Genomic DNA, 13554 nt, shown 5'->3' with positions numbered 1-13554 from the left:
CCAGAATCTTGAAATAAATCTGCCATCCCTATCAGAGATAATAGAGATTGGTATTCCATGTCTGGAGACGACTTCCTTCAAATACAGTCGTGCTAACTTCTCCATCTTGTCATCTTCTCTTATTGGCAGGAAGTGTGCTGATTTGGTGAGACGATCAACTATTACCCAAATAGTATCAAAACCACTTGCAGTCCTTGGCAATTTAGTGATGAAATCCATGGTAATGTTTTCCCATTTCCATTCTGGGATTTCGGGTTGTTAAAGTAGACCTGATGGTTTCTGATGCTCAGCTTTGACCTTAGAACACATCAAACATTCTCCTACGTATTTAGCAACATCGGCTTTCATACCCGGCCACCAAAAATGTTTCTTGAGATCCTTGTACATCTTCCCCGTTCCAGGATGTATTGAGTATCTGGTTTTATGAGCTTCTCTAAGTACCATTTCTCTCATATCTCCAAATTTTGGTACCCAAATCCTTTCAGTCCTATACCGGGTTCCGTCTTCCCGAATATTAAGATGCTGCTCCGATCCTTTGGGTATTTCATCCTTTAAATTTCCTTCTTTTAAAACTCCTTGTTGCGCCTCCTTTATTTGAGTAGTAAGGTTATTATGAATCATTATATTCATAGATTTTACTCGAATGGGTTCTCTGTCCTTCCTGCTCAAGGCATCGGCTACCACATTTGCCTTCCCCGGGTGGTAACGAATCTCAAAGTCGTAATCATTCAACAATTCAATCCACCTACGCTGCCTCATATTCAGTTGTTTCTGATTAAATATGTGTTGAAGACTTTTGTGGTCGGTATATATAATACTTTTGACCCCATATAAGTAGTGCCTCCAAGTCTTTAATGCAAAAACAACCGCGCCTAATTCCAAATCATGCGTCGTATAATTTTGCTCGTGAATCTTCAATTGTCTAGACGCATAAGCAATCACCTTCGTTCGTTGCATTAATACACAACCGAGACCTTGCTTTGATGCGTCACAATAAATCACAAAATCATCATTCCCTTCAGGCAATGACAATATAGGTGCCGTAGTTAGCTTTTTCTTCAATAACTGAAACGCTTTCTCTTGTTCATCCTTCCATTCAAATTTCTTCCCTTTATGCGTTAATGCAGTCAAGGGTTTTGCTATTCTGGAAAAGTCTTGGATGAACCTTCTGTAGTAACCAGCTAGTCATAAAAACTGGCGTATGTGTTTCGGAGTTTTCGGGGTTTCCCACTTTTCAACAGTTTCTATCTTTGCCGGATCCACCTTAATACCTTTTTTGTTCACTATGTGACCGAGGAATTGAACTTCTTCCAACCAAAATGCACACTTTGAAAATTTAGCGTACAATTCTTCCTTCCTCAATACTTCTAACACCTTTCTCAAATGTTCACCGTGTTCTTGGTCATTCTTTGAGTAAATAAGTATGTCATCAATGAAAACAATGACAAACTTGTCAAGGTATGGTCCACACACTCGGTTCATAAGGTCCATGAACACAACTGGTGCATTAGTTAAACCAAATGGCATGACCATAAACTCGTAATGACCGTAACGTGTTCTGAAAGCAGTCTTTGGAATATCATCTTCTTTCACCCGCATTTGATGATACCCGGAACGTAAGTCAATCTTTGAATAAACAGACGAGCCTTCTAGTTGATCAAATAAGTCGTCGATTCTTGGTAGTGGGTAGCGGTTCTTGATGGTAAGTTTGTTCAACTCTCGGTAGTCGATACACAACCTGAATGTACCATCTTTCTTCTTGACAAACAAAACAGGAGCTCCCCACGGTGATGTGCTTGGTCGAATGAAACCATGCTCTAAAAGTTCTTGTAATTGGCTTTGCAGTTCTTTCATCTCGCTGGGTGCGAGTCTATAAGGAGCACGAACTATTGGTGCAGCTCCTGGTACAAGATCTATTTGAAATTCAACGGATCAATGTGGGGGTAATCCCGGTAATTCTTTCGAAAATACATCGGGAAATTCTTTTGCGACGGGAACATCATTGATGCTCTTTTCTTCAGTTTGTACTTTCTCGACGTGTGCTAGAACAGCATAGCAACCTTTTCTTATTAGTTTTTGTCCTTCAAATTACTAATAAGATGTAGCTTCGTGTTGCCCTTTTCTCCGTACACCATTAAGGGTTTTCCTTTTTCTCGTATAATGCGAATTGCATTTTTGTAACAAACGATCTCTGCTTTCACTTCTTTCAACCTGTCCATACCGATTATCACATCAAAACTCCCTAACTCTACTGGTATCAAGTCAATCTTAAATGTTTCGCTAACCAGTTTAATTTCTCGATTCCGACATATATTATCTGCTGAAATTAATTTACCATTTGTTAATTCGAGTAAAAATTTACTATCCAAAGGCGTCAATGGACAACTTAATTTAACACAAAAATCTCTACTCATATAGCTTCTATCCGCACCCGAATCAAAATAAAACGTAAGCAGATTTATTGTCAATAAGAAACGTACCCGTAACAAACTCCGGGTCTTCCTGTGCCTCTGCCGCATTAATATTGAAAACTCTTCCGCGGCCTTGTCCATTCGTGTTCTCCTGGTTCGGGCAATTTCTAATAATGTGGCCTGGTTTTCCACATTTATAACAAACTACATTGGCATAACTTGCTCCGACACTACTTGCTCCGCCATTACTCGTTCCGACACCATTTGTTCCTTTCGTTCTATTAACCCCTGGTCCGTAGACATCACACTTCGCCGCGCTATGACCATTTCTTTTACACTTGTTGCAAAATTTGGTGCAGAACCCCGAGTGATACTTTTCACACCTTTGGCATAGCTGCTTCTGATTGTTGTTGTTGTTGCGGTTATTATTGTTGTTGGGATGATTGTTGTTGTTGTTGTTGTTGTTGTTGTTGTTGGGCCATTTGTTGTAGTTGCGATTGATGTTGCGATTGTTGGGATAATTGTTGCGATTATTGTTGTAATTGCTGTTGTTGTTGTATTGGTGATTCTTATCACCGTTTTCCTCCCACTTTCTTTTGACTTGCTTCACATTGGCCTCATCAGCAGTCTGTTCTTTAATTCTTTCTTCAATCTGGTTCACTAGTTTGTGAGCCATTCTACATGCCTGTTGTATGGAGGCGGGCTCGTGTGAACTTATATCTTCTTGGATTCTTTCCGGTAATCCTTTCACAAACACGTCGATCTTCTCTTCCTCATCTTCGAATGCTCCCGGACACAATAGGTATAATTCTGTGAATCGTCTTTCGTACGTGGTAATATCAAATCCTTGGGTTCGTAACCCTCTAAGTTCTGTCTTGAGCTTATTGACCTCGGTTCTGGGACGGTACTTCTCGTTCATCAAGTGCTTGAATGCTGACCACGGTAGTGCGTACGCATCGTCTTGTCCCACTTGCTCTAGATAGGTATTCCACCATGTTAACGCAGAACCTGTGAAGGTATGCGTAGCGTACTTTACTTTGTCCTCTTCAGTACACTTACTTATGGCAAACACCGATTCGACCTTCTCGGTCCACCATTTCAATCCGATCTGTCCTTCGGTTCCATCAAATTCCAAAGGTTTGCAGGCAGTGAATTCTTTGTAGGTGCATCCTACACGATTTCCTGTACTGCTAGATCCAAGGTTATTGTTGGTATGTAGCGCATCCTGTACTGCGGCTATGTTTGAAGCTAGAAAAGTACGGAATTGCTCTTCATTCATATTCACGGTGTGTCGAGTAGTCGGTGCCATTTCCTTTAAAATAGTCAAATGGAACAAGTTAATCATACAGAATATTAAGAGTAGTTAATAGTATTTCGTAGCATAATATGAACTCATTTATAAAAGCTTTTTCTTCATATTAGCGTTTTATAAGTTTAAATTCGGGTAGTACCTACCTGTTAAGTTCATACTTAGTAGCTAATATACAATTCAACTACTACAATTCTATATGAAAAACTGATTATAATAATATTTCGCGTTCAAACTTTTACACGATATTTTACAAACTTACAATACCGCTTATTTTACATATAGCATGAAATATAGCACACAATAAATTTGATACAAGATGGTTGTGAAGATAATTCTAGCTAGTACACAAGTCGTTCAGCAAAGGCAATAAAGACACGTAATTCATACGTCCAGAAACAAGTCGTGCATTCTGGTTTTACTAGGATTACTTCCCATCCTTGGTCTTGTGGAACATAACCATTATGGCCGTTGATAAGACAGCGTGTTGTAACGTCGTCAAAGGGACGAGGGTTACGTAATGTCCAACAGTCCCGTAACAATCTAAAAACCTCATTTCTTACCCCAATTACCGACTCCGTCACTTGTGGGAACGTTTTGTTTAATAGTTGTAGGCCGATGTTCTTGTTCTCACTTTGGTGAGAAGCGAACATTACTAATCCGTAAGCATAACATGCTTCTTTATGTTGCATGTTAGCCGCTTTTTCTAAATCACGAAGTCCAATATTCGGATATATTGAGTCAAAATAATTTCTTAACCCATTGCGTAAAATAGCATTTGGGTTCCCCGCAATATATGCGTCAAAGTAAACACATCGTAACTTATGGATTTCCCAATGTGATATCCCCCATCTTTCGAACGAAAGCCTTTTATAAACCAAGGCATTCTTGGAACGTTCTTCGAATGTCTTACAAACTGATCTCGCCTTAAATAGTTGTGCCGAAGAATTCTGACCGACTTTAGACAAGATTTCATCAATCATGTCTCCTGGTAGGTCTCTTAAAATATTGGGTTGTCTATCCATTTTGTGTTTTTATACTGTAAAATAGACAAGAGTTAGATTCATAAAAAAAAATACTTATTAATACAAGCAATTTTTACATATATCATAAAGCATAAGCACACTATATTACATATATTACACCACACGAATACAACTATCTTATTCCGACTCGCTTGTTTCTTCTTCTTCGGTTTTGGTTCGTTTTGCCAAGTTTCTAGGGATATATGATGTTCCCCTAATACGAGCCGTCGTTTTCCACATTGGTTTAGAAAAACCTGGTGGTTTAGAGGTTCCCGGGTCATTGTTACAACTTAAGGACTTCGGGGGTTGATGATACATATAAAGTTCATCGGGGTTAGAATTAGATTTCTCTATTTTTATGCCCTTTCCCTTATTATTTTCTTTTGCCTTTTTAAATTCAGTTGGGGTAATTTCTATAACATCATCAGAATTCTCGTCAGAATCCGATTCATCGGAGAATTGGTAATCCTCCCAATATTTTGCTTCCTTAGCGGAAACACCATTGACCATAATTAACCTTGGTCGGTTGGTTGAGGATTTTCTTTTACTTAACCGTTTTATTATTTCCCCCACCGGTTCTATTTCTTCATCCCGTTCCGATTCTTCTTCCGGTTCCGATTCTTCTTCTGGTTCCGACTCTTCTTCCGGTTCCTCTTCGGGAACTTGTGAATCAGTCCACGAATCATTCCAATTTACATTTGACTCTTCATTATTATTAGGTGAGTCAATGGGACTTGTTCTAGAGGTAGACATCTATCACATAATATCAAACGCGTTAAGAGATTAATATATCACATAATATTCACATGTTAAAAATATATAGTTTCCAACAAAATTTGTTAAGCAATCATTTTTCAAGTAAACACGGTCGAAGTCCAGACTCACTAATGCATCCTAACAAACTCGATAAGACACACTAATGCAAAATTCTGGTTCTCTAAGACCAACGCTCGGATACCAACTGAAATGTCCCGTTCTTATTGATTAAAAACGTTCCATATTAATTGATTTCGTTGCGAGGTTTTGACCTCTATATGAGACGTTTTTCAAAGACTGCATTCATTTTTAAAACAAACCATAACCTTTATTTCATAAATAAAGGTTTAAAAAGCTTTAAGTAGATTATCAAATAATGATAATCTAAAATATCCTGTTTACACACGACCATTACATAATGGTTTACAATACAAATATGTTACATCGAAATCAGTTTCTTGAATGCAGTTTTTACACAATATCATACAAACATGGACTCCAAATCTTGTCCTTATTTTAGTATGCAACAGCGGAAGCTCTTAATATTTACCTGAGAATAAACATGCTTTAAACGTCAACAAAAATGTTGGTGAGTTATAGGTTTAACCTATATATATCAAATCGTAACAATAGACCACAAGATTTCATATTTCAATACACATCCCATACATAGAGATAAAAATCATTCATATGGTGAACACCTGGTAACCGACATTAACAAGATGCATATATAAGAATATCCCCATCATTCCGGGACACCCTTCGGATATGATATAAATTTCGAAGTACTAAAGCATCTGGTACTTTGGATGGGGTTTGTTAGGCCCAATAGATCTATCTTTAGGATTCGCGCCAATTAGGGTGTCTGTTCCCTAATTCTTAGATTACCAGACTTAATAAAATGGGGCATATTCGATTTCGATAATTCAACCATAGAATGTAGTTTCACGTACTTGTGTCTATTTTGTAAATCATTTATAAAACCTGCATGTATTCTCATCCCAAAAATATTAGATTTTAAAAGTGGGACTATAACTCACCTTCACAGATTTTTACTTCGTCGAGAAGTAAGACTTGGCCACTGTTGATTCACGAACCTATAACAATATATACATATATATTAAAGTATGTTCAAAATATATTTACAACACTTTTAATATATTTTGATGTTTTAAGTTTATTAAGTCAGCTGTCCTCGTTAGTAACCTACAACTAGTTGTCCACAGTTAGATGTACAGAAATAAATCGATAAATATTATCTTGAATCAATCTACGACCCAGTATATACGTATCTCAGTATTGATCACAACTCAAACTATATATATTTTGGAATCAACCTCAACCCTGTATAGCTAACTCCAACATTCACATATAGAGTGTCTATGGTTGTTCCGAAATATATATAGATGTGTCGACATGATAGGTCGAAACATTGTATACGTGTCTATGGTATCTCAAGATTACATAATATACAATACAAGTTGATTAAGTTATGGTTGGAATAGATTTGTTACCAATTTTCACGTAGCTAAAATGAGAAAAATTATCCAATCTTGTTTTACCCATAACTTCTTCATTTTAAATCCGTTTTGAGTGAATCAATTTGCTATGGTTTCATATTGAACTCTATTTTATGAATCTAAATAGAAAAAGTATAGGTTTATAGTCGAAAAAATAAGTTACAAGTCATTTTTGTAAAGGTAGTCATTTCAGTCGAAAGAACGACGTCTAGATGACCATTTTAGAAAACATACTTCCACTTTGAGTTTAACCATAATTTTTGGATATAGTTTCATGTTCATAATAAAAATCATTTTCTCAGAATAACAACTTTTAAATCAAAGTTTATCATAGTTTTTAATTAACTAACCCAAAACAGCCCGCGGTGTTACTACGACGGCGTAAATCACGTTTTACGGTGTTTTTCGTGTTTCCAGGTTTTAAATCATTAAGTTAGCATATCATATAGATATATAACATGTTTTTAGTTAATTTTAAAAGTCAAGTTAGAAGGATTAACTTTTGTTTGCGAACAAGTTTAGAATTAACTAAACTATGTTCTAGTGATTACGAGTTTAAACCTTCGAATAAGATAGTTTTATATATATGAATCGAATGATGTTATGAACATCATTACTACCTCAAGTTTAGTAGGTAAACCTACTGTAAGTGACAAGAAATGATCTAGCTTCAAAGGATCTTGGATGGCTTGAAAGTTCTTGAAGTAGGATCATGACACAAAAACAAGTTCAAGTAAGATTTTTACTCGAATTAAGATAGTTTATAGTTATAGAAATTGAATCAAAGTTTGAATATGAATATTACCTTGAATAAGAAAGATAACCTACTGTATATAACAAAGGTTTCTTGATCTTAGATGATTACTTGGAATGGATTAGAAAGCTTGGAAGTAAATTAGTAAACTTGGAGGGATTTTTAAAGTGTTCTTGAAGTGTTCTTCCTATGTTGATTATAGCTTGATTCTTTAAGTGATTTTTGATGAAGATGATGATTAACTACTGGAAAAATACGTTCATAATAGTGTGTGTGTGTTGAGAGAGAATTAGAAAGAGAATTGGAAGTGAAATGGAGTGAATGATGAGTGGTAATTGGTGAGTGGTGAGTGGGGTTAAAAAGAGTTCTAGTTAGTTGACTAGCTCATGGTAGAAGTTAAAATTGATTAGTCATACATGACATAATCAAGAGTGGAATCCCATGCTAGTTCCTATTGGTATATACCCATAGTAAGTACGTTTTGAAGCTGTGTATAATACGGGTAAGAATACGACTAGAATTCTTGATGAAAGAAAAGAATGGGAAAGTAACTGTAACCATTTTCGTTAAGTATGAGTGTTTTGATATATGTCTTGAAGTCTTCCAAAAGTATTTTAATACATCTAAATACACTACATGTATATACATTTTAACTGAGTCGTTAAGTCATCGTTAGTCGTTACATGTAAGTGTTGTTTTGAAACCTTTAAGTTAACGATCTCAATTAATGTTGTTAACCCATTGTTTATTATATCTAATGAGATGTTAAATTATTATATTATCATGATATTATGATATATTAATATATCTTAATATGATATATATACATTTAAATGTCGTTACAACGATAATCGTTACATATATGTCTCGTTTCGAAATCCTTAAGTTAGTAGTCTTGTTTATATGTATATAACTCATTGTTAATATACTTATGGAGATACTTACTTATCATAATCTCATGTTAACCATATGTATATCCATATATATATCATCATGTCATTTTTACAAGTTTTAACATTCGTGAATCGCCGGTCAACTTGGGTGGTCAATTGTCTATATGAAACATATTTCAATTAATCAAGTCTTAACAAGTTTGATTGCTTAACATGTTGGAAACATTTAATCATGTAAATATCAATCTCAATTAGTATATATAAACATGGAAAAGTTCGGGTCACTACAGATAGCAACACGATTTCCAACGTATTTTACATTACAACTTCTCCGATATGCAGTTTTATTTTTGACACAAATATGCATACTCAAGATCTTGCTTAAATTCAACATGTTGCAGCGGAAGCTTTTAGTTATCACCTGAGAATAAACATGCTTAAAACGTCAACATAAAGCTGGTGAGATATAGGTTTAATGCCGGCAACGTTATAAATATAGACCACAAGATTTCATATATAAACGTTTTAATAAAAATATTCTAAGTTGTTGAGCACTTGATAACCATACTTACCATTTAATCAACGTCGCATATTCCATTTATTATGAAATCTTACTACACCGTACCAAGTGTAGTTACCGAAACGAAGTACTGTGCAACCGTTGAATACTGGTCGTCCAGTCCGGTTGGGGTTGTCAGGCCCGATAGATCTATCAACAGGATTCGCGTTTACAATACCTCATGTAAATAGTAGTTACCAAGTTACAGGGAAGTATGCCAGTGGTACAACTCAACGTAGAATATATATTTTTAATCACTTGTGTCCATAACGTAAATCATAAAATGCATGTATTCTCATCCCAAAATATTTAGAGTTTAAAAGTGGGACTATATACTCACTTTTGCCTTGAAGGTATTTAACACGACTTGGTCTCCGATAGATATCACGAACCTAACCATATATATAATATATCAACATATTTTCTTTTCAAGTAATCGTTACATATATATATATACTTATAATACTTTTAATATTTTCTTAGTCCGTAGTTAGCAGTCTGTTGTTAATGGTCCACAATTAGTTGCTCAATAAAATAAATAAAGACCCCATCTTATTCGTATTGATCAGAATTAATCTCGACCCATGGTACCATGTTGTCAAATGACGTGTTGCGTACATAAAGTACCGTGTTGTCAAATGACGTGTTACGTACAATCATGAGGTCTTATGATTAATCTTCTCGTGTTGTTTACGGGTGGTCCTGAAATATATAAAATCAAATCATAAGTAAATATATATAAAATATCATATTAATTAGCAAAAATATGATTAGTTTAGTTTTACTCCAATTAATTTCGTAGCTAAACTAGCTTCAGATACCCGATTTTGTTTTAAGGTGTTCTTTGTAAAAACAAGTTGTATCTTGTTAAGTTAGCATATCATTATGATATATTACAGGTCTTGAAGTATTTTAAAAGTCAAGTTAGAAGGATCTATTTAGTTTGCGAACAACTTTGAAATCATTCAAACTATGTTCTTGTTGTTATAATTTATAACTCAAAATAAGATAGCTATATAAATATGAATCGAATAAGATTATGAATAAGGTTACTACCTCAGGTTACTTGGATAAAGCTACTGGAAAAGATAAGAAAAATCTTGGAATCAAAAGAGTGGTGGAGTGGGATTGAAAGATTGGAAGTAATCTCCTTGAAATCGGATGACTATATTGATACGTTCTTGAGTAGGTACATGAAGAGAGATTAGGGAGTGAATTAACTTGAAAGAAAATTGGAAATGAAATTATATGTGTGTGTGTGTGTGTGCAAAATGATGTGATTATGGGATGGATATATAAGAGATTTAGTTTGTTTTCTTGCATATAAGTCATACATGAGATTAAATGGTTGGTTCCCACATGTAACATCATGTCTAGTGGCTGATCATTGGAGTTTATTGTTGGTATATACTAATAGTAAATACGTATAGAAGCTGGGTATGATACGGTTACATATACCCTAGATATACTTGTAGAAATTTTGAGGAAACGGAACAAGAATTCAAATATGGATGGGTTTATAACTGTAAAAGAGGCTCAAAACCGGGCTTTTATTTTGGGTCAAACTGGGCCAAAATAAAATTTTAAGACATTTTTAATAAAGCAATGCTAGCCCAAAAAAAATTTCCAAGCTGACCTGGCAGCTCGACCCCAGCCAGGGGCTCTGCCCCTTGGACCCCGCCAGGGGTTGCCACCCCTTGGACCTCGCTATCGGGGGCGCTGCCCCCGAACCCCCGTCATGATCAAGATAAGTTCAAACAAGTGTGCACTCCACACTTTCCCAAACTTGTTCGCTATTTATCAAGATTATTTTGGTTAACAAATTAATCCCATTACACTTAAATCATATTGGTGACATAAATCACCAACACATTATAGATTATAAGTTTATATGTCAAAGAATGTTACATATAGTTATCGTTTTGAAAACTTAATTTAGTGATCTCAAAATATACCTATAACTCATTGTTGTTAGTACACAATGGGACGTTAAACCATCCTTAAATCATGTTAAATATGTATAGATATGTATATATACATAATCGTATAATTATCGTGTGTTATATAGTTCGTGATATCATCGGTTAAATTGGACGGTCAAACGTTGTGCAAAACTCTTTTCAAAAACATAAGTCTCAACAATTTGGATTGCTTATCATGTTGGTAAGGTTTAATTTATGTAAATATTAATCTCATAAGTATAAAACGATCAGAAAAATCCGGGTCGTTACACAACGGATCCAGATTTAATTGGATTATTTGAATATAGGGTATGGCCCTTGTATTTGTCCTTGGTCTCCTTCGTGGTTAGCTCAATCCGTTTTCCAGTTCCAACTTTTCTGAGCTTTTCCAACATACTATTCTTTATCATTAAACTTCCGACAATTAAGGTCGTTTACGGTTGTCTACAGTTTCTGCTGCTTCATTAAGCTTTTTCAACATTCAGGGTATTGATTGGTAGACTGAGTGCTGTTCAGAATTTCAGAATGAAAGACCATAATTCTAAAAGATAAATGTTATACATATAACTGTTACTGTAGACATGCTGCGAGATCCGATATATTGATTGTTGATTCTCGGTAATTGGTATGGCAATTCTCGTTACAAGATGCCGATGAGTTCATGATAAGACTTCAATAGATAAATATAGTGATTTGTCGGAGAGATTTAAGCCAAGGAGCAACGAAGTTTCTGGTACGTCTGCTGGTAATATGGTGGCATATAAAAGGTTCCCCGGTAACCATAAAAGAGCACACATATATATCAAGGTTATAATAAGGTTGTTTCGAATGAAAAATCGAAGTTGAGTTGTTGGAGCTGTGACAAAATTGGCTAATTTGGAAAGAGATTGCAAAGTTATTTTCGGTAATAATAACGCTAAAGGAATTAGCACAGCTACGCGTTAAACGTTTATTCAGTTTTCGAGAGTTTTCAGGTGCATAACTATACGCATCAATCTTTTCTTTCTGTAGATGAAGTGTGGTTGGTTCATCCTCTCGATTGAGGTGTTTTCAAGAATCATGAAAGGTTTGAATGCAGATTGTAATCGTCGAGATACAAATGAGGTTTAAGATGAAATCAAGTGGCAAACTTGAAGAAATGTTTAGTTTCATATGTTATAATTAATATTTTAATTCATTTTAATTGTCCAATGTCATTAGTCCACAGTCGATAGTCCACAGTTAACAGTCCAATAATTCATATATAATTTAATATATAATATTCGAATTAATTAATACGTATCGTGACCCGTGTACATGTCTCACACTCGATCACAACTCAAACTATATATATTATTATAGAATCAACCTCAATCCTGTATAGCTAACTCCAGCATTACTGCATATAGAGTGTCTATGGTTATTCTAAATAATATATATAGATGTGTCGATATGATATGTCAAAACCTTGTATACATGTCCCGATATTTAAAGTGCGTAAAATAAATAACATAAATTAAATGACGATAAATAAAACTGCGAGAATTAAAATTGCGATAAACAAAATGCGATAAATAAATTGCGATAAATAAAAGGTAATACGGAATTAACAGTTAGCTAGGAACAGTTAGCTAGGATTTTGTTAGCGTGGATTCTTAATAGAATTTCTCATAGTTAATTCGTTTGTTTCTAACAAATTTTATTTTGTCCAATGTTTTCTTCATTATGCCACTTGTTGGATTCTGATAGATCAAAATTCAAATATGAAATTGAATGAAAATAGTTATTTTGCGGTGAACGGATTCGTATATCTGTGGATGTAAGTAGGATAGTAAATGACCGTTGAATCAGATTCATAGAATGTACAGTGTACTTATTAATGTGAAATTTAAATATTCCTCGGGTATTACCTACCCGTTAAAATATTTTCACCATTAATAGTTTATACAAAAAAAAAATTTTAATTACAATCCTTATGAAAATATATATACATATATATTTTCTTCAGATATAATCATGGATTTAATGAGTTAATATAATATTAATCTCATCTGATTTTCGGTTGGAACTGGAATGAATAATTTCCAAAACTTTAGAGATTACATAATCGCCATGTCGAACGAGGATAAATGATGTATAACGATACGTAGAACGATGATTATACTCGAGGTATAGAATGAGACGTCGAGGCATGGATTGTTGATGATACTGGTGTTGTTATTGATGGTACTGTTGGTGCCGGTGATGTTGCTGAAGCTGGTAAATTTTGCACCATATTCTCCAAATTGATTACTCGAGTGCGAAGTTCGTTGACTTCTTCTATTATTCCGGGATGATTGTCGGTCGGGACGAGCAGATGAATAAGGTTTAGAATTGTGGATAGAATA

Source organism: Rutidosis leptorrhynchoides, chromosome 9 (assembly GCF_046630445.1).
Source record: "Rutidosis leptorrhynchoides isolate AG116_Rl617_1_P2 chromosome 9, CSIRO_AGI_Rlap_v1, whole genome shotgun sequence".
In the NCBI taxonomy this organism is placed as follows: Eukaryota; Viridiplantae; Streptophyta; class Magnoliopsida; order Asterales; family Asteraceae; genus Rutidosis; species Rutidosis leptorrhynchoides.
This window is presented reverse-complemented; position numbering follows the sequence as displayed.